The sequence below is a fragment of the Leptodactylus fuscus genome, chromosome 10, assembly GCF_031893055.1.
Source record: "Leptodactylus fuscus isolate aLepFus1 chromosome 10, aLepFus1.hap2, whole genome shotgun sequence".
Classification (NCBI taxonomy): domain Eukaryota; kingdom Metazoa; phylum Chordata; class Amphibia; order Anura; family Leptodactylidae; genus Leptodactylus; species Leptodactylus fuscus.
In genome coordinates, this window is record NC_134274.1 from 46305463 (window position 1) to 46328502 (window position 23040).

A 23040-nucleotide genomic window follows, 5' to 3' on the forward strand; every position below is an offset into this window, starting at 1 on the left:
ATGCAGCCATGTTTCTCTCACCCTAAAGAACCCCCTTAAAGATCTGTAAATGCTGAGACTAATCTAACAAGAGGTGTCCTTTAGAGATGAGCAAATAGTATTTGATGGAATACGTGGCTGCCATAGGAATGCGTGTTAACGGCCGAAGACCAAGGGGTTAAGCCTTAACCCCTTAGTGTTGGGCCGCTAACACGCATTCCTATGGCAGCCAGGTATTCGATTGAATACTATCGGGTCATCTCTAGTGCCCTTTCGAGTAATCCCTAGGATGACTGATCTGTGCGACCATTAGCAGCTGAGAAGCAGATGATAACCAGCAAGGTGCAGCCTGTGTATGACAGAGAACGATGCTGCTGGTGCTTGCCTTTTGACATGGTCCGCCTACCTAGCAGCCATTTTTAAATGGCTGTCAAGTAGACACAGCACGGGCACTAGGCCTCAACCGGTAGGCAGTCACTGGCCACACAGCAGCCGTGGACCAAACCACAATGAGTGTGCAACACACTCTGCATGGAGGAGTCAGCATCCTCCCAGGGACAACCTCAGAGCACCATTGATTCAACTTAAGGAGAAACTCAGACAGTGCATTATGGGAATTTATGTAAATATCAGGGGCTGAAGTTGTTCCTATCATAATCTTCTTACTGAGGAGGAGCCTCACATAAAGCCTCCTAGGTCATGTGACTATTTATGATGCACCATGGAGCAAGGCCCAATGACTCCATCTTGTGATTAAGTTCCGTAACTTTGCATCTGTCCACGCTCCGACAAATCTCAGGCGTTTTCACAACTCTTGTAATCAATGAAACCGAGCTTCAAATAGCAGGCACAGGAGTGCCGCTGTTTTTAGAAGTATGCAGCCATGTTTCTCTCACCCTAAAGAACCCCCTTAAAGATCTGTAAATGCTGAGACTAATCTAACAAGAGGTGTCCTTTAGAGATGAGCAAATAGTATTTGATGGAATACGTGGCTGCCATAGGAATGCGTGTTAGCGGCCGAAGACCAAGGGGTTAAGCCTTAACCCCTTAGTGTTGGGCCGCTAACACGCATTCCTATGGCAGCCAGGTATTCGATTGAATACTATCGGGTCACCTCTAGTGTCCTTTTAAGTGATCCCTTAAAGATCTGTAGATGCTGAGACTAATCTAACAAGAGGTGTCCTTTAGAGATGAGCGAATAGTATTTGATGGAATACGTGGCTGCCATAGGAATGCTTGTTAGCGCCCGAAGACCAAAGGGTTAAGTCTTAACCCCCTAGTGTTGGGCCGCTAACACGCATTCCTATGACAGCCAGGTATTCGATTGAATACTATCGGGTCACCTCTAGTGTCCTTTCAAGTGATCCCTAGGATGAGTGATCTGTGCGACCATTAGCAGCCGAGAAGCAGATGATAGCCAGCAAGGGGCAGCCTGTGTATGACAGAGGATGATGCTGCTGGTGCTTGCCTTCTGACATGGTCTGCCTACCTAGTAGACACAGCACAGCAGGGGCACCAGGCCTCAACCGGTAGGCAGCCACTGGCCCCACAGCAGCCATGGACCAAACCACAATGAGTGTGCAACACACTCTGCATGGAGGAGTCAGCATCCTCCCAGGGACAACCTCAGAGCACCATTGATTCAACTTAAGGAGAAACTCAGACAGTGCATTATGGGAATTTATGTAAATATCAGGGGCTGAAGTTGTTCCTATCATAATCTTCTTACTGAGGAGGAGCCTCACATAAGGCCTCCTAGGTCATGTGACTATTTATGATGCACCATGGAGCAAGGCCCAATGACTCCATCTTGTGATTAAGTTCCGTAACTTTGCTTCTGTCCACGCTCCGACAAATCTCAGGCGTTTTCACAACTCTTGTAATCAATGAAACCGAGCTTCAAATAGCAGGCACAGGAGTGGCGCTGTTTTTAGAAGTATGCAGCCATGCTTCTCTCACCCTAAAGAACCCCCTTAAAGATCTGTAAATGCTGAGAATAATCTAACAAGAGGTGTCCTTTAGAGATGAGCAAATAGTATTTGATGGAATACGTGGCTGCCATAGGAATGCTTGTTAGCGGCCGAAGACCAAAGGGTTAAGTCTTAACCCCCTAGTGTTGGGCCGCTAACACGCATTCCTATGGCAGCCAGGTATTCGATTGAATACTATCGGGTCACCTCTAGTGTCCTTTCAAGTGATCCCTAGGATGAGTGATCTGTGAGACCATTAGCAGCCGAGAAGCGGATGATAGCCAGCAAGGGGCAGCCTGTGTATGACAGAGGATGATGCTGCTGGTGCTTGCCTTCTGACTTGGACCGCCTACCTGGCAGCCATTTTGAAAAATTGACCAATAGGAACTTGAGAATTTGCATAATTACCCATAATCCTTTGCTGGAACTCTCCCTAAGCTTAGTGAATAGTGAAAAGAATAAATCAAATGAAGCAAAATGTCAAAAACTGTGTGGCATTCTTCTCTGTGGGGTGGGCGGAGCTTGCTGGATTGGTCCAAGGGTGGCTGCTAGGTCAGGATTCCAGCAGCTGAAATTTTGAGGGATTCAAATCAGAAAAGCAAAAATTTTAGTCTAGATTTAATAAAAGATTCATTTTCTTTGTAATTTAAACAGCCACAGGCCACGCACAGCGGAGGCTCCAGGCCTCTACCGGTAGGCAGCCAGGTGCCAGGCACAGCGGGGGCACCAGGCCTCCACCGGTAGGCAGTCAGGTGCCAGGCACAGCGGGGGCACCAGGCCTCCACCGGTAGGCAGTCAGGTGCCAGGCACAGCGGGGGCACCAGGCCTCCACCGGTAGGCAGTCAGGTGCCAGGCACAGCGGGGGCACCAGGCCTCCACCGGTAGGCAGTCAGGTGCCAGGCACAGCGGGGGCACCAGGCCTCCACCGGTAGGCAGCCAGGTGCCAGGCACAGCGGGGGCACAAGGCCTCCACCGGTAGGCAGCCAGCGACCACACACAGCGGGGGCACCAGGCCTCTACCGATAGGAAGCCTAAAGCCAAACACAGCAGGGGCACCAGGCCTCTACCGGTAGGCAGCCACAGGCCACACTGCAGCCGCAGACCAGCCCACAGTGAGTGTGCAACACACTCTGCATGGAAAAGCCAGCATCCTCACAGGGACAACCTCAGAGCACCATTGATTCAACTTAAGGAGAAACTCAGGCAGTGCATTATGGGAATTATTTAAATATCAAGGGCTGAAGGTGTTCCTATCATAATCTTCTTACTGAGGAGGAGCCTCACATAAGTCCTCCTAGGTCATGTGACTATTTATGATGCCCCATGGAGCAAGGCCCAATGACTCAATCTTGTGATTAAGTTCTGTAACTTTGCTTCTGTCCATGCTCCGACAAATCTCAGGAGTTTTCACAACTCTTGTAATCAATGAAACCGAGCTTCAAATAGCAGGCACAGGAGTGGCGCTGTTTTTAGAAGTATGCAGCCATGTTTCTCTCACCCTAAAGAACCCCCTTAAAGATCTGTAAATGCTGAGAATAATCTAACAAGAGGTGTCCTTTAGAGATGAGCAAATAGTATTTGATGGAATACGTGGCTGCCATAGGAATGCGTGTTAGCGGCCGAAGACCAAGGGGTTAAGCCTTAACCCCTTAGTGTTGGGCCGCTAACACGCATTCCTATGGCAGCCAGGTATTCGATTGAATACTATCGGGTCACCTCTAGTGTCCTTTCAAGTGATCCCTAGGATGAGTGATCTGTGCGACCATTAGCAGCCGAGAAGCGGATGATAGCCAGCAAGGGGCAGCCTGTGTATGACAGGGGATGATGCTGCTGGTGCTTGCCTTCTGACTTGGACCGCCTACCTGGCAGCCATTTTGAAAAATTGACCAATAGGAACTTGAGAATTTGCATAATTACCCATAATCCTTTGCTGGAACTCTCCCTAAGCTTAGTGAATAGTGAAAAGAATAAATCAAATGAAGCAAAATGTCAAAAACTGTGTGGCATTCTTCTCTGTGGGGTGGGCGGAGCTTGCTGGATTGGTCCAAGGGTGGCTGCTAGGTCAGGATTCCAGCAGCTGAAATTTTGAGGGATTCAAATCAGAAAAGCAAAAATTTTAGTCTAGGTTTTAATAAAAGATTCATTTTCTTTGTAATTTAAACAGCCACAGGCCACGCACAGCGGGGGCACCAGGCCTCCACCGGTAGGCAGTCAGGTGCCAGGCACAGCGGGGGCACCAGGCCTCCACCGGTAGGCAGCCAGGTGCCAGGCACAGCAGGGGCACAAGGCCTCCACCGGTAGGCAGCCAGCGACCACACACAGCGGGGGCACCAGGCCTCTACCGATAGGAAGCCTAAAGCCACACACAGCAGGGGCACCAGGCCTCTACCGGTAGGCAGCCACGGGCCACACTGCAGCCGCAGACCAGCCCACAGTGAGTGTGCAACACACTCTGCATGGAAAAGCCAGCATCCTCACAGGGACAACCTCAGAGCACCATTGATTCAACTTAAGGAGAAACTCAGGCAGTGCATTATGGGAATTATTTAAATATCAAGGGCTGAAGGTGTTCCTATCATAATCTTCTTACTGAGGAGGAGCCTCACATAAGTCCTCCTAGGTCATGTGACTATTTATGATGCACCATGGAGCAAGGCCCAATGACTCCATCTTGTGATTAAGTTCTGTAACTTTGCATCTGTCCACGCTCCGACAAATCTCAGGCGTTTTCACAACTCTTGTAATCAATGAAACCGAGCTTCAAATAGCAGGCACAGGAGTGGCGCTGTTTTTAGAAGTATGCAGCCATGTTTCTCTCACCCTAAAGAACCCCCTTAAAGATCTGTAAATGCTGAGACTAATCTAACAAGAGGTGTCCTTTAGAGATGAGCAAATAGTATTTGATGGAATACGTGGCTGCCATAGGAATGCGTGTTAACGGCCAAAGACCAAGGGGTTAAGCCTTAACCCCTTAGTGTTGGGCCGCTAACACGCATTCCTATGGCAGCCAGGTATTCGATTGAATACTATCGGGTCATCTCTAGTGCCCTTTAAAGTAATCCCTAGGATGACTGATCTGTGCGACCATTAGCAGCTGAGAAGCAGATGATAACCAGCAAGGTGCAGCCTGTGTATGACAGAGAACGATGCTGCTGGTGCTTGCCTTCTGACATGGTCTGCCTACCTAGCAGCCATTTTTAAATGGCTGTCGAGTAAACACAGCACAGCAGGGGCACCAGGCCTCAACCGGTAGGCAGCCACTGGCCACACAGCAGCCATGGACCAAACCACAATAAGTGTGCAACACACTCTGCATGGAGGAGTCAGCATCCTCCCAGGGACAACCTCAGAGCACCATTGATTCAACTTAAGGAGAAACTCAGACAGTGCATTATGGGAATTTATGTAAATATCAGGGGCTGAAGTTGTTCCTATCATAATCTTCTTACTGAGGAGGAGCCTCACATAAGGCCTCCTAGGTCATGTGACTATTTATGATGCACCATGGAGCAAGGCCCAATGACTCCATCTTGTGATTAAGTTCCGTAACTTTGCTTCTGTCCACGCTCCGACAAATCTCAGGCGTTTTCACAACTCTTGTAATCAATGAAACCGAGCTTCAAATAGCAGGCACAGGAGTGGCGCTGTTTTTAGAAGTATGCAGCCATGCTTCTCTCACCCTAAAGAACCCCCTTAAAGATCTGTAAATGCTGAGAATAATCTAACAAGAGGTGTCCTTTAGAGATGAGCAAATAGTATTTGATGGAATACGTGGCTGCCATAGGAATGCTTGTTAGCGGCCGAAGACCAAAGGGTTAAGTCTTAACCCCCTAGTGTTGGGCCGCTAACACGCATTCCTATGGCAGCCAGGTATTCGATTGAATACTATCGGGTCACCTCTAGTGTCCTTTCAAGTGATCCCTAGGATGAGTGATCTGTGAGACCATTAGCAGCCGAGAAGCGGATGATAGCCAGCAAGGGGCAGCCTGTGTATGACAGAGGATGATGCTGCTGGTGCTTGCCTTCTGACTTGGACCGCCTACCTGGCAGCCATTTTGAAAAATTGACCAATAGGAACTTGAGAATTTGCATAATTACCCATAATCCTTTGCTGGAACTCTCCCTAAGCTTAGTGAATAGTGAAAAGAATAAATCAAATGAAGCAAAATGTCAAAAACTGTGTGGAATTCTTCTCTGTGGGGTGGGCGGAGCTTGCTGGATTGGTCCAAGGGTGGCTGCTAGGTCAGGATTCCAGCAGCTGAAATTTTGAGGGATTCAAATCAGAAAAGCAAAAATTTTATTCTAGAAAGATTCATTTTCTTTGTAATTTAAACAGCCACAGGCCACGCACAGCGCAGGCTCCAGGCCTCTACCGGTAGGCAGCCAGGTGCCAGGCACAGCGAGGGCACCAGGCCTCCACCTGTAGGCAGCCAGGTGCCAGGCACAGCGGGGGCACAAGGTCTCTACCGGTAGGCAGCCACAGGCCACACTGCAGCCGCAGACCAGCCCACAGTGAGTGTGCAACACACTCTACATGGAAAAGCCAGCATCCTCACAGGGACAACCTCAGAGCACCATTGATTCAACTTAAGGAGAAACTCAGGCAGTGCATTATGGGAATTATTTAAATATCAAGGGCTGAAGGTGTTCCTATCATAATCTTCTTACTGAGGAGGAGCCTCACATAAGTCCTCCTAGGTCATGTGACTATTTATGATGCACCATGGAGCAAGGCCCAATGACTCCATCTTGTGATTAAGTTCCGTAACTTTGCTTCTGTCCACGCTCCGACAAATCACAGGCGTTTTCACAACTCTTGTAATCAATGAAACCGAGCTTCAAATAGCAGGCACAGGAGTGGCGCTGTTTTTAGAAGTATGCAGCCATGTTTCTCTCACCCTAAAGAACCCCCTTAAAGATCTGTAAATGCTGAGAATAATCTAACAAGAGGTGTCCTTTAGAGATGAGCAAATAGTATTTGATGGAATACGTGGCTGCCATAGGAATGCGTGTTAGCGGCCGAAGACCAAGGGGTTAAGCCTTAACCCCTTAGTGTTGGGCCGCTAACACGCATTCCTATGGCAGCCAGGTATTCGATTGAATACTATCGGGTCACCTCTAGTGTCCTTTCAAGTGATCCCTAGGATGAGTGATCTGTGCGACCATTAGCAGCCGAGAAGCGGATGATAGCCAGCAAGGGGCAGCCTGTGTATGACAGAGGATGATGCTGCTGGTGCTTGCCTTCTGACTTGGACCGCCTACCTGGCAGCCATTTTGAAAAATTGACCAATAGGAACTTGAGAATTTGCATAATTACCCATAATCCTTTGCTGGAACTCTCCCTAAGCTTAGTGAATGGTGAAAAGAATAAATCAAATGAAGCAAAATGTCAAAAACTGTGTGGAATTCTTCTCTGTGGGGTGGGCGGAGCTTGCTGGATTGGTCCAAGGGTGGCTGCTAGGTCAGGATTGCAGCAGCTGAAATTTTGAGGGATTCAAAACAGAAAAGCAAAAATTTTAGTCTAGGTTTTAATTAAAGATTCATTTTCTTTGTAATTTAAACAGCCACAGGCCACGCACAGCGGAGGCTCCAGGCCTCTACCGGTAGGCAGCCAGGTGCCAGGCACAGCGGGGGCACCAGGCCTCCACCGGTAGGCAGCCAGGTGCCAGGCACAGCGGGGGCACCAGGCCTCCACCAGTAGGCAGCCAGGGACCACACACAGCGGGGACACCAGGCCTCTACCGATAGGAAGCCTAAGGCCACACACAGCAGGGGCACCAGGCCTCTACCGGTAGGCAGCCACGGGCCACATAGCAGCCGCAGACCAGCCCACAGTGAGTGTGCAACACACTCTGCATGGAAGAGCCAGCATCCTCACAGGGACAACCTCAGAGCACCATTGATTCAACTTAAGGAGAAACTCAGGCAGTGCATTATGGGAATTATTTAAATATCAAGGGCTGAAGGTGTTCCTATCATAATCTTCTTACTGAGGAGGAGCCTCACATAAGTCCTCCTAGGTCATGTGACTATTTATGATGCACCATGGAGCAAGGCCCAATGACTCCATCTTGTGATTAAGTTCCGTAACTTTGCTTCTGTCCACGCTCCGACAAATCTCAGGCGTTTTCACAACTCTTGTAATCAATGAAACCGAGCTTCAAATAGCAGGCACAGGAGTGGCGCTGTTTTTAGAAGTATGCAGCCATGTTTCTCTCACCCTAAAGAGCCCCCTTAAAGATCTGTAGATGCTGAGACTAATCTAACAAGAGGTGTCCTTTAGAGATGAGCAAATAGTATTTGATGGAATACGTGGCTGCCATAGGAATGCTTGTTAGCGGCCGAAGACCAAAGGGTTAAGTCTTAACCCCCTAGTGTTGGGCCGCTAACACGCATTCCTATGGCAGCCAGGTATTCGATTGAATACTATCGGGTCACCTCTAGTGTCCTTTCAAGTGATCCCTAGGATGAGTGATCTGTGCGACCATTAGCAGCCGAGAAGCAGATGATAGCCAGCAAGGGGCAGCCTGTGTATGACAGAGGATGATGCTGCTGGTGCTTGCCTTCTGACTAGGACCGCCTACCTGGCAGCCATTTTGAAAAATTGACCAATAGGAACTTGAGAATTTGCATAATTACCCATAATCCTTTGCTGGAACTCTCCCTAAGCTTAGTGAATGGTGAAAAGAATAAATCATATGAAGCAAAATGTCAAAAACTGTGTGGAATTCTTCTCTGTGGGGTGGGCGGAGCTTGCTGGATTGGTCCAAGTTTGGCTGCTAGGTCAGGATTCCAGCAGCTGAAATTTTGAGGGATTTAAATCAGAAAAGCAAAAACTTTAGTCTAGGTTTTAATAAAAGATTCATTTTCTTTGTAATTTAAACAGCCTCCAGGCCTCTACCGGTAGGCAGCAAGGTGCCAGGCACAGCGGGGGCACCAGGCCTCCACCGGTAGGCAGCCAGGTGCGAGGCACAGCAGGGGCACCAGGCCTCCACCGGTAGGCAGCCAGGGACCACACACAGCGGGGGCACCAGGCTTCTACCGATAGAAGCCTAAGGCCACACACAGCAGGGGCACCAGGCCTCTACCGGTAGGCAGCCAGGTGCCAGGCACAGCGGGGGCACCAGGCCTCCACCGGTAGGCAGTCAGGTGCCAGGCACAGCGGGGGCACCAGGCCTCCACCGGTAGGCAGTCAGGTGCCAGGCACAGCGGGGGCACCAGGCCTCCACCGGTAGGCAGTCAGGTGCCAGGCACAGCGGGGGCACCAGGCCTCCACCGGTAGGCAGTCAGGTGCCAGGCACAGCGGGGGCACCAGGCCTCCACCGGTAGGCAGCCAGGTGCCAGGCACAGCGGGGGCACAAGGCCTCCACCGGTAGGCAGCCAGCGACCACACACACAGCGGGGGCACCAGGCCTCTACCGATAGGAAGCCTAAAGCCACACACAGCAGGGGCACCAGGCCTCTACCGGTAGGCAGCCACAGGCCACACTGCAGCCGCAGACCAGCCCACAGTGAGTGTACAACACACTCTGCATGGAAAAGCCAGCATCCTCACAGGGACAACCTCAGAGCACCATTGATTCAACTTAAGGAGAAACTCAGGCAGTGCATTATGGGAATTATTTAAATATCAAGGGCTGAAGGTGTTCCTATCATAATCTTCTTACTGAGGAGGAGCCTCACATAAGTCCCCCTAGGTCATGTGACTATTTATGATGCACCATGGAGCAAGGCCCAATGACTCAATCTTGTGATTAAGTTCTGTAACTTTGCTTCTGTCCACGCTCCGACAAATCTCTGGAGTTTTCACAACTCTTGTAATCAATGAAACCGAGCTTCAAATAGCAGGCACAGGAGTGGCGCTGTTTTTAGAAGTATGCAGCCATGTTTCTCTCACCCTAAAGAACCCCCTTAAAGATCTGTAAATGCTGAGACTAATCTAACAAGAGGTGTCTTTTAGAGATGAGCAAATAGTATTTGATGGAATACGTGGCTGCCATAGGAATGCGTGTTAACGGCCGAAGACCAAGGGGTTAAGCCTTAACCCCTTAGTGTTGGGCCGCTAACACGCATTCCTATGGCAGCCAGGTATTCGATTGAATACTATCGGGTCATCTCTAGTGCCCTTTCGAGTAATCCCTAGGATGACTGATCTGTGCGACCATTAGCAGCTGAGAAGCAGATGATAAACAGCAAGGTGCAGCCTGTGTATGACAGAGAACGATGCTGCTGGTGCTTGCCTTCTGACATGGTCTGCCTACCTAGCAGCCATTTTTAAATGGCTGTCAAGTAGACACAGCACAGCAGGGGCACCAGGCCTCAACCGGTAGGCAGCCACTGGCCACACAGCAGCCATGGACCAAACCACAATGAGTGTGCAACACACTCTGCATGGAGGAGTCAGCATCCTCCCAGGGACAACCTCAGAGCACCATTGATTCAACTTAAGGAGAAACTCAGACAGTGCATTATGGGAATTTATGTAAATATCAGGGGCTGAAGTTGTTCCTATCATAATCTTCTTACTGAGGAGGAGCCTCACATAAGGCCTCCTAGGTCATGTGACTATTTATGATGCACCATGGAGCAAGGCCCAATGACTCCATCTTGTGATTAAGTTCCGTAACTTTGCTTCTGTCCACGCTCCGACAAATCTCAGGCGTTTTCACAACTCTTGTAATCAATGAAACCGAGCTTCAAATAGCAGGCACAGGAGTGGCGCTGTTTTTAGAAGTATGCAGCCATGCTTCTCTCACCCTAAAGAACCCCCTTAAAGATCTGTAAATGCTGAGAATAATCTAACAAGAGGTGTCCTTTAGAGATGAGCAAATAGTATTTGATGGAATACGTGGCTGCCATAGGAATGCTTGTTAGCGGCCGAAGACCAAAGGGTTAAGTCTTAACCCCCTAGTGTTGGGCCGCTAACACGCATTCCTATGGCAGCCAGGTATTCGATTGAATACTATCGGGTCACCTCTAGTGTCCTTTCAAGTGATCCCTAGGATGAGTGATCTGTGAGACCATTAGCAGCCGAGAAGCGGATGATAGCCAGCAAGGGGCAGCCTGTGTATGACAGAGGATGATGCTGCTGGTGCTTGCCTTCTGACTTGGACCGCCTACCTGGCAGCCATTTTGAAAAATTGACCAATAGGAACTTGAGAATTTGCATAATTACCCATAATCCTTTGCTGGAACTCTCCCTAAGCTTAGTGAATAGTGAAAAGAATAAATCAAATGAAGCAAAATGTCAAAAACTGTGTGGAATTCTTCTCTGTGGGGTGGGCGGAGCTTGCTGGATTGGTCCAAGGGTGGCTGCTAGGTCAGGATTCCAGCAGCTGAAATTTTGAGGGATTCAAATCAGAAAAGCAAAAATTTTATTCTAGAAAGATTCATTTTCTTTGTAATTTAAACAGCCACAGGCCACGCACAGCGCAGGCTCCAGGCCTCTACCGGTAGGCAGCCAGGTGCCAGGCACAGCGAGGGCACCAGGCCTCCACCTGTAGGCAGCCAGGTGCCAGGCACAGCGGGGGCACAAGGTCTCTACCGGTAGGCAGCCACAGGCCACACTGCAGCCGCAGACCAGCCCACAGTGAGTGTGCAACACACTCTACATGGAAAAGCCAGCATCCTCACAGGGACAACCTCAGAGCACCATTGATTCAACTTAAGGAGAAACTCAGGCAGTGCATTATGGGAATTATTTAAATATCAAGGGCTGAAGGTGTTCCTATCATAATCTTCTTACTGAGGAGGAGCCTCACATAAGTCCTCCTAGGTCATGTGACTATTTATGATGCACCATGGAGCAAGGCCCAATGACTCCATCTTGTGATTAAGTTCCGTAACTTTGCTTCTGTCCACGCTCCGACAAATCACAGGCGTTTTCACAACTCTTGTAATCAATGAAACCGAGCTTCAAATAGCAGGCACAGGAGTGGCGCTGTTTTTAGAAGTATGCAGCCATGTTTCTCTCACCCTAAAGAACCCCCTTAAAGATCTGTAAATGCTGAGAATAATCTAACAAGAGGTGTCCTTTAGAGATGAGCAAATAGTATTTGATGGAATACGTGGCTGCCATAGGAATGCGTGTTAGCGGCCGAAGACCAAGGGGTTAAGCCTTAACCCCTTAGTGTTGGGCCGCTAACACGCATTCCTATGGCAGCCAGGTATTCGATTGAATACTATCGGGTCACCTCTAGTGTCCTTTCAAGTGATCCCTAGGATGAGTGATCTGTGCGACCATTAGCAGCCGAGAAGCGGATGATAGCCAGCAAGGGGCAGCCTGTGTATGACAGAGGATGATGCTGCTGGTGCTTGCCTTCTGACTTGGACCGCCTACCTGGCAGCCATTTTGAAAAATTGACCAATAGGAACTTGAGAATTTGCATAATTACCCATAATCCTTTGCTGGAACTCTCCCTAAGCTTAGTGAATGGTGAAAAGAATAAATCAAATGAAGCAAAATGTCAAAAACTGTGTGGAATTCTTCTCTGTGGGGTGGGCGGAGCTTGCTGGATTGGTCCAAGGGTGGCTGCTAGGTCAGGATTGCAGCAGCTGAAATTTTGAGGGATTCAAAACAGAAAAGCAAAAATTTTAGTCTAGGTTTTAATTAAAGATTCATTTTCTTTGTAATTTAAACAGCCACAGGCCACGCACAGCGGAGGCTCCAGGCCTCTACCGGTAGGCAGCCAGGTGCCAGGCACAGCGGGGGCACCAGGCCTCCACCGGTAGGCAGCCAGGTGCCAGGCACAGCGGGGGCACCAGGCCTCCACCAGTAGGCAGCCAGGGACCACACACAGCGGGGACACCAGGCCTCTACCGATAGGAAGCCTAAGGCCACACACAGCAGGGGCACCAGGCCTCTACCGGTAGGCAGCCACGGGCCACATAGCAGCCGCAGACCAGCCCACAGTGAGTGTGCAACACACTCTGCATGGAAGAGCCAGCATCCTCACAGGGACAACCTCAGAGCACCATTGATTCAACTTAAGGAGAAACTCAGGCAGTGCATTATGGGAATTATTTAAATATCAAGGGCTGAAGGTGTTCCTATCATAATCTTCTTACTGAGGAGGAGCCTCACATAAGTCCTCCTAGGTCATGTGACTATTTATGATGCACCATGGAGCAAGGCCCAATGACTCCATCTTGTGATTAAGTTCCGTAACTTTGCTTCTGTCCACGCTCCGACAAATCTCAGGCGTTTTCACAACTCTTGTAATCAATGAAACCGAGCTTCAAATAGCAGGCACAGGAGTGGCGCTGTTTTTAGAAGTATGCAGCCATGTTTCTCTCACCCTAAAGAGCCCCCTTAAAGATCTGTAGATGCTGAGACTAATCTAACAAGAGGTGTCCTTTAGAGATGAGCAAATAGTATTTGATGGAATACGTGGCTGCCATAGGAATGCTTGTTAGCGGCCGAAGACCAAAGGGTTAAGTCTTAACCCCCTAGTGTTGGGCCGCTAACACGCATTCCTATGGCAGCCAGGTATTCGATTGAATACTATCGGGTCACCTCTAGTGTCCTTTCAAGTGATCCCTAGGATGAGTGATCTGTGCGACCATTAGCAGCCGAGAAGCAGATGATAGCCAGCAAGGGGCAGCCTGTGTATGACAGAGGATGATGCTGCTGGTGCTTGCCTTCTGACTAGGACCGCCTACCTGGCAGCCATTTTGAAAAATTGACCAATAGGAACTTGAGAATTTGCATAATTACCCATAATCCTTTGCTGGAACTCTCCCTAAGCTTAGTGAATGGTGAAAAGAATAAATCATATGAAGCAAAATGTCAAAAACTGTGTGGAATTCTTCTCTGTGGGGTGGGCGGAGCTTGCTGGATTGGTCCAAGTTTGGCTGCTAGGTCAGGATTCCAGCAGCTGAAATTTTGAGGGATTTAAATCAGAAAAGCAAAAACTTTAGTCTAGGTTTTAATAAAAGATTCATTTTCTTTGTAATTTAAACAGCCTCCAGGCCTCTACCGGTAGGCAGCAAGGTGCCAGGCACAGCGGGGGCACCAGGCCTCCACCGGTAGGCAGCCAGGTGCGAGGCACAGCAGGGGCACCAGGCCTCCACCGGTAGGCAGCCAGGGACCACACACAGCGGGGGCACCAGGCTTCTACCGATAGAAGCCTAAGGCCACACACAGCAGGGGCACCAGGCCTCTACCGGTAGGCAGCCAGGTGCCAGGCACAGCGGGGGCACCAGGCCTCCACCGGTAGGCAGTCAGGTGCCAGGCACAGCGGGGGCACCAGGCCTCCACCGGTAGGCAGTCAGGTGCCAGGCACAGCGGGGGCACCAGGCCTCCACCGGTAGGCAGTCAGGTGCCAGGCACAGCGGGGGCACCAGGCCTCCACCGGTAGGCAGTCAGGTGCCAGGCACAGCGGGGGCACCAGGCCTCCACCGGTAGGCAGCCAGGTGCCAGGCACAGCGGGGGCACAAGGCCTCCACCGGTAGGCAGCCAGCGACCACACACACAGCGGGGGCACCAGGCCTCTACCGATAGGAAGCCTAAAGCCACACACAGCAGGGGCACCAGGCCTCTACCGGTAGGCAGCCACAGGCCACACTGCAGCCGCAGACCAGCCCACAGTGAGTGTACAACACACTCTGCATGGAAAAGCCAGCATCCTCACAGGGACAACCTCAGAGCACCATTGATTCAACTTAAGGAGAAACTCAGGCAGTGCATTATGGGAATTATTTAAATATCAAGGGCTGAAGGTGTTCCTATCATAATCTTCTTACTGAGGAGGAGCCTCACATAAGTCCCCCTAGGTCATGTGACTATTTATGATGCACCATGGAGCAAGGCCCAATGACTCAATCTTGTGATTAAGTTCTGTAACTTTGCTTCTGTCCACGCTCCGACAAATCTCTGGAGTTTTCACAACTCTTGTAATCAATGAAACCGAGCTTCAAATAGCAGGCACAGGAGTGGCGCTGTTTTTAGAAGTATGCAGCCATGTTTCTCTCACCCTAAAGAACCCCCTTAAAGATCTGTAAATGCTGAGACTAATCTAACAAGAGGTGTCTTTTAGAGATGAGCAAATAGTATTTGATGGAATACGTGGCTGCCATAGGAATGCGTGTTAACGGCCGAAGACCAAGGGGTTAAGCCTTAACCCCTTAGTATTGGGCCGCTAACACGCATTCCTATGGCAGCCAGGTATTCGATTGAATACTATCGGGTCATCTCTAGTGCCCTTTCGAGTAATCCCTAGGATGACTGATCTGTGCGACCATTAGCAGCTGAGAAGCAGATGATAAACAGCAAGGTGCAGCCTGTGTATGACAGAGAACGATGCTGCTGGTGCTTGCCTTCTGACATGGTCTGCCTACCTAGCAGCCATTTTTAAATGGCTGTCAAGTAGACACAGCACAGCAGGGGCACCAGGCCTCAACCGGTAGGCAGCCACTGGCCACACAGCAGCCATGGACCAAACCACAATGAGTGTGCAACACACTCTGCATGGAGGAGTCAGCATCCTCCCAGGGACAACCTCAGAGCACCATTGATTCAACTTAAGGAGAAACTCAGACAGTGCATTATGGGAATTTATGTAAATATCAGGGGCTGAAGTTGTTCCTATCATAATCTTCTTACTGAGGAGGAGCCTCACATAAGGCCTCCTAGGTCATGTGACTATTTATGATGCACCATGGAGCAAGGCCCAATGACTCCATCTTGTGATTAAGTTCCGTAACTTTGCTTCTGTCCACGCTCCGACAAATCTCAGGCGTTTTCACAACTCTTGTAATCAATGAAACCGAGCTTCAAATAGCAGGCACAGGAGTGGCGCTGTTTTTAGAAGTATGCAGCCATGTTTCTCTCACCCTAAAGAACCCCCTTAAAGATCTGTAAATGCTGAGACTAATCTAACAAGAGGTGTCCTTTAGAGATGAGCAAATAGTATTTGATGGAATACGTGGCTGCCATAGGAATGCGTGTTAACGGCCGAAGACCAAGGGGTTAAGCCTTAACCCCTTAGTGTTGGGCCGCTAACACGCATTCCTATGGCAGCCAGGTATTCGATTGAATACTATCGGGTCATCTCTAGTGCCCTTTCGAGTAATCCCTAGGATGACTGATCTGTGCGACCATTAGCAGCTGAGAAGCAGATGATAACCAGCAAGGTGCAGCCTGTGTATGACAGAGAACGATGCTGCTGGTGCTTGCCTTTTGACATGGTCCGCCTACCTAGCAGCCATTTTTAAATGGCTGTCAAGTAGACACAGCACAGCAGGGGCACCAGGCCTCAACCGGTATGCAGCCACTGGCCACACAGCAGCCATGGACCAAACCACAATGAGTGTGCAACACACTCTGCATGGAGGAGTCAGCATCCTCCCAGGGACAACCTCAGAGCACCATTGATTCAACTTAAGGAGAAACTCAGACAGTGCATTATGGGAATTTATGTAAATATCAGGGGCTGAAGTTGTTCCTATCATAATCTTCTTACTGAGGAGGAGCCTCACATAAAGCCTCCTAGGTCATGTGACTATTTATGATGCACCATGGAGCAAGGCCCAATGACTCCATCTTGTGATTAAGTTCCGTAACTTTGCATCTGTCCACGCTCCGACAAATCTCAGGCGTTTAAACAACTCTTGTAATCAATGAAACCGAGCTTCAAATAGCAGGCACAGGAGTGCCGCTGTTTTTAGAAGTATGCAGCCATGTTTCTCTCACCCTAAAGAACCCCCTTAAAGATCTGTAAATGCTGAGACTAATCTAACAAGAGGTGTCCTTTAGAGATGAGCAAATAGTATTTGATGGAATACGTGGCTGCCATAGGAATGCGTGTTAGCGGCCGAAGACCAAGGGGTTAAGCCTTAACCCCTTAGTGTTGGGCCGCTAACACGCATTCCTATGGCAGCCAGGTACTCAATTGAATACTATCGGGTCATCTCTAGTACCCTTTCGAGTAATCCCTAGGATGACTGATCTGTGCGACCATTAGCAGCTGAGAAGCAGATGATAACCAGCAAGGTGCAGCCTGTGTATGACAGAGAACGATGCTGCTGGTGCTTGCTTTCTGACATGATTTGCCTACCTAGCAGCCATTTTTAAATGGCTGTCAAGTAGACACAGCACAGCAAGGACACCAGGCCTCAACCGGTAAGCAGCCACTGGCCACACAGCAGCCATGGACCAAACCACAATGAGTGTGCAACACACTCTGCATGGAGGAGTCAGCATCCTCCCAGGGACAACCTCAGAGCACCATTGATTCAACTTAAGGAGAAACTCAGACAGTGCATTATGGGAATTTATGTAAATATCAGGGGCTGAAGTTGTTCCTATCATAATCTTCTTACTGAGGAGGAGCCTCACATAAGGCCTCCTAGGTCATGTGACTATTTATGATGCACCATGGAGCAAGGCCCAATGACTCCATCTTGTGATTAAGTTCCGTAACTTTGCTTTTGTCCACGCTCCGACAAATCACACGCGTTTTCACAACTCTTGTAATCAATGAAACCGAGCTTCAAATAGCAGGCACAGGAGTGGCGCTGTTTTTAGAAGTATGCAGCCATGTTTCTCTCACCCTAAAGAACCCCCTTAAAGATCTGTAGATGCTGAGACTAATCTAACAAGAGGTGTCCTTTAGAGATGAGCGAATAGTATTTGATGGAATACGTGGCTGCCATAGGAATGCGTGTTAGCGGCCGAAGACCAAAGGGTTAAGTCTTAACCCCCTAGTGTTGGGCCGCTAACACGCATTCCTATGGCAGCCAGGTATTCGATTGAATACTATCGGGTCACCTCTAGTGTCCTTTCAAGTGATCCCTAGGATGAGTGATCTGTGAGACCATTAGCAGCCGAGAAGCGGATGATAGCCAGCAAGGGGCAGCCTGTGTATGACAGAGGATGATGCTGCTGGTGCTTGCCTTCTGACTTGGACCGCCTACCTGGCAGCCATTTTGAAAAATTGACCAATAGGAACTTGAGAATTTGCATAATTACCCATAATCCTTTGCTGGAACTCTCCCTAAGCTTAGTGAATAGTGAAAAGAATAAATCAAATGAAGCAAAATGTCAAAAACTGTGTGGAATTCTTCTCTGTGGGGTGGGCGGAGCTTGCTGGATTGGTCCAAGGGTGGCTGCTAGGTCAGGATTCCAGCAGCTGAAATTTTGAGGGATTCAAATCAGAAAAGCAAAAATTTTAGTCTAGATTTTAATAAAAGATTCATTTTCTTTGTAATTTAAAAAGCCACAGGCCACGCACAGCAGAGGCTCCAGGCCTCTACCGGTAGGCAGCCAGGTGCGAGGCACAGCGGGGGCACCAGTCCTCCACCAGTAGGCAGCCAGGTGCCAGGCACAGCGGGGGCACAAGGCCTCCACCGGTAGGCAGCCACGGACCACACACAGCAGGGGCACCAGGCCTATACTGATAGGAAGCCTAAAGCCACACAAAGCAGGGGCACCAGGCCTCTACCGGTAGGCAGCCACGGGCCCCACAGCAGCCACAGACCAGCCCACAGTGAGTGTGCAACACACTCTGCATGGAGGAATCAGCATCCTCCCAGGGACAACCTCAGAGCACCATTGATTCAACTTAAGGAGAAACTCAGGCAGTGCATTATGGGAATTATTTAAATATCAAGGGCTGAAGGTGTTCCTATCATAATCTTCTTACTGAGGAGGAGCCTCACATAAGTCCCCCTAGGTCATGTGACTATTTATGATGCACCATGGAGCAAGGCCCAATGACTCAATCTTGTGATTAAGTTCTGTAACTTTGCTTCTGTCCACGCTCCGACAAATCTCAGGAGTTTTCACAACTCTTGTAATCAATGAAACCGAGCTTCAAATAGCAGGCACAGGAGTGGCGCTGTTTTTAGAAGTATGCAGCCATGTTTCTCTCACCCTAAAGAACCCCCTTAAAGATCTGTAAATGCTGAGAATAATCTAACAAGAGGTGTCCTTTAGAGATGAGCAAATAGTATTTGATGGAATACGTGGCTGCCATAGGAATGCGTGTTAGCGGCCGAAGACCAAGGGGTTAAGCCTTAAGCCCTTAGTGTTGGGCCGCTAACACGCATTCCTATGGCAGCCAGGTATTCGATTGAATACTATCGGGTCATCTCTAGTGCCCTTTCAATTAATCCCTAGGATGACTGATCTGTGCAACCATTAGCAGCTGAGAAGCAGATGATAACCAGCAAGGTGCAGCCTGTGTATGACAGAGAACGATGCTGCTGGTGCTTGCCTTCTGACATGGTCCACCTACCTAGCAGCCATTTTTTAAATGGCTGTCAAGTAGACACAGCACGGGCACTAGGCCTCAACCGGTAGGCAGCCACTGGCCACACAGCAGCCGTGGACCAAACCACAATGAGTGTGCAACACACTCTGCATGGAGGAATCAGCATCCTCCCAGGGACAACCTCAGAGCACCATTGATTCAACTTAAGGAGAAACTCAGGCAGTGCATTATGGGAATTTATGTAAATATCAGGGGCTGAAGTTGTTCCTATCATAATCTTCTTACTGAGGAGGAGCCTCACATAAGGCCTCCTAGGTCATGTGACTATTTATGATGCAACATGGAGCAAGGCCCAATGACTCCATCTTGTGATTAAGTTCCGTAACTTTGCTTCTGTCCACGCTCCGACAAATCACAGGCGTTTTCACAACTCTTGTAATCAATGAAACCGAGCTTCAAATAGCAGGCACAGGAGTGGCGCTGTTTTTAGAAGTATGCAGCCATGTTTCTCTCACCCTAAAGAACCCCCTTAAAGATCTGTAGATGCTGAGACTAATCTAACAAGAGGTGTCCTTTAGAGATGAGCGAATAGTATTTGATGGAATACGTGGCTGCCATAGGAATGCGTGTTAGCGGCCGAAGACCAAAGGGTTAAGTCTTAACCCCCTAGTGTTGGGCCGCTAACACGCATTCCTATGGCAGCCAGGTATTCGATTGAATACTATCGGGTCACCTCTAGTGTCCTTTCAAGTGATCCCTTAAAGATCTGTAGATGCTGAGACTAATCTAACAAGAGGTGTCCTTTAGAGATGAGCGAATAGTATTTGATGGAATACGTGGCTGCCATAGGAATGCTTGTTAGCGCCCGAAGACCAAAGGGTTAAGTCTTAACCCCCTAGTGTTGGGCCGCTAACACGCATTCCTATGACAGCCAGGTATTCGATTGAATACTATCGGGTCACCTCTAGTGTCCTTTCAAGTGATCCCTAGGATGAGTGATCTGTGCGACCATTAGCAGCCGAGAAGCGGATGATAGCCAGCAAGGGGCAGCCTGTGTATGACAGAGGATGATGCTGCTGGTGCTTGCCTTCTGACTTGGACCGCCTACCTGGCAGCCATTTTGAAAAATTGACCAATAGGAACTTGAGAATTTGCATAATTACCCATAATCCTTTGCTGGAACTCTCCCTAAGCTTAGTGAATGGTGAAAAGAATAAATCAAATGAAGCAAAATGTCAAAAACTGTGTGGAATTCTTCTCTGTGGGGTGGGCGGAGCTTGCTGGATTGGTCCAAGGGTGGCTGCTAGGTCAGGATTCCAGCAGCTGAAATTTTGAGGGATTCAAATCAGAAAAGCAAAAATTTTAGTCTAGGTTTTAATAAAAGATTCATTTTCTTTGTAATTTAAACAGCCACAGGCCACGCACAGCAGAGGCTCCAGGCCTCTATCGGTAGGCAGCCAGGTGCCAGGCACAGCGGGGGCACCAGGCCTCCACCGGTAGGCAGCCAGGTGCCAGGCACAGCGGGGGCACCAGGCCTCCACCGGTAGTCAGCCAGGTGCCAAGCACAGCGGGGGCACCAGGCCTCCACCGGTAGGCAGCCAGGGACCACACACAGCGGGGGCACGAGGCCTCTACCGATAGGAAGCCTAAAGCCACACACAGCAGGGGCACCAGGCCTCTACCAGCGGGCAGCCACGGGCCACATAGCAGCCGCAGACCAGCCCACAGTGAGTGTGCAACACACTCTGCATAGAAAAGCCAGCATCCTCACAGGGACAACCTCAGAGCCCCATTGATTCAACTTAAGGAGAAACTCAGGCAGTGCATTATGGGAATTATTTAAATATCAAGGGCTGAAGGTGTTCTTATCATAATCTTCTTACTGAGGAGGAGCCTCACATAAGTCCCCCTAGGTCATGTGACTATTTATGATGCACCATGGAGCAAGGCCCAATGACTCTATCTTGTGATTAAGTTCTGAAACTTTGCTTCTGTCCACGCTCCGACAAATCTCAGGCGTTTTCACATCTCTTGTAATCAATGAAACCGAGCTTCAAATAGCAGGCACAGGAGTGCCGCTATTTTTAGAAGTATGCAGCCATGTTTCTCTCACCCTAAAGAACCCCCTTAAAGATCTGTAAATGCTGAGACTAATCTAACAAGAGGTGTCCTTTAGGGATGAGCAAATAGTATTTGATGGAATACGTGGCTGCCATACGAATGCGTGTTAACGGCCGAAGACCAAGGGGTTAAGCCTTAACCCCTTAGTGTTGGGCCGCTAACACGCATTCCTATGGCAGCCAGGTACTCGATTGAATACTATCGGGTCATCTCTAGTACCCTTTCGGGTAATCCCTAGGATGACTGATCTGTGCAACCATTAGCAGCTGAGAAGCAGATGATAACCAGCAAGGTGCAGCCTGTGTATGACAGAAAACGATGCTGCTGGTGCTTGCCTTCTGACATGATCCGCCTACCTAGCAGCCATTTTTAAATGGCTGTCAATTAGACACAGCACGGACACCAGGCCTCAACCGGTAAGCAGCCACTGGCCACACAGCAGCCATGGACCAAACCACAATGAGTGTGCAACACACTCTGCATGGAGGAGTCAGCATCCTCCCAGGCACAACCTCAGAGCACCATTGATTCAACTTAAGGAGAAACTCAGACAGTGCATTATGGGAATTTATGTAAATATCAGGGGCTGAAGTTGTTCCTATCATAATCTTCTTACTGAGGAGGAGCCTCACATAAGGCCTCCTAGGTCATGTGACTATTTATGATGCACCATGGAGCAAGGCCCAATGACTCCATCTTGTGATTAAGTTCCGTAACTTTGCTTCTGTCCACGCTCCGACAAATCTCAGGCGTTTTCACAACTCTTGTAATCAATGAAACCGAGCTTCAAATAGCAGGCACAGGAGTGGCGCTGTTTTTAGAAGTATGCAGCCATGCTTCTCTCACCCTAAAGAACCCCCTTAAAGATCTGTAAATGCTGAGAATAATCTAACAAGAGGTGTCCTTTAGAGATGAGCAAATAGTATTTGATGGAATACGTGGCTGCCATAGGAATGCTTGTTAGCGGCCGAAGACCAAAGGGTTAAGTCTTAACCCCCTAGTGTTGGGCCGCTAACACGCATTCCTATGGCAGCCAGGTATTCGATTGAATACTATCGGGTCACCTCTAGTGTCCTTTCAAGTGATCCCTAGGATGAGTGATCTGTGAGACCATTAGCAGCCGAGAAGCGGATGATAGCCAGCAAGGGGCAGCCTGTGTATGACAGAGGATGATGCTGCTGGTGCTTGCCTTCTGACTTGGACCGCCTACCTGGCAGCCATTTTGAAAAATTGACCAATAGGAACTTGAGAATTTGCATAATTACCCATAATCCTTTGCTGGAACTCTCCCTAAGCTTAGTGAATGGTGAAAAGAATAAATCAAATGAAGCAAAATGTCAAAAACTGTGTGGAATTCTTCTCTGTGGGATGGGCGGAGCTTGCTGGATTGGTCCAAGGGTGGCTGCTAGGTCAGGATTCCAGCAGCTGAAATTTTGAGGGATTCAAATCAGAAAAGCAAAAATTTTAGTCTAGGTTTTAATAAAAGATTCATTTTCTTTGTAATTTAAACAGCCACAGGCCACGCACAGCGGAGGCTCCAGGCCTCTACCGGTAGGCAGCCAGGTGCCAGGCACAGCGAGGGCACCAGGCCTCCACCTGTAGGCAGCCAGGTGCCAGGCACAGCGGGGGCACAAGGCCTCCACCGGTAGGCAGCCACGGACCACACACACAGCAGGGGCACCAGGCCTATACTGATAGGAAGCCTAAAGCCACACACAGCAGGGGCACCAGGCCTCTACCGGTAGGCAGCCACGGGC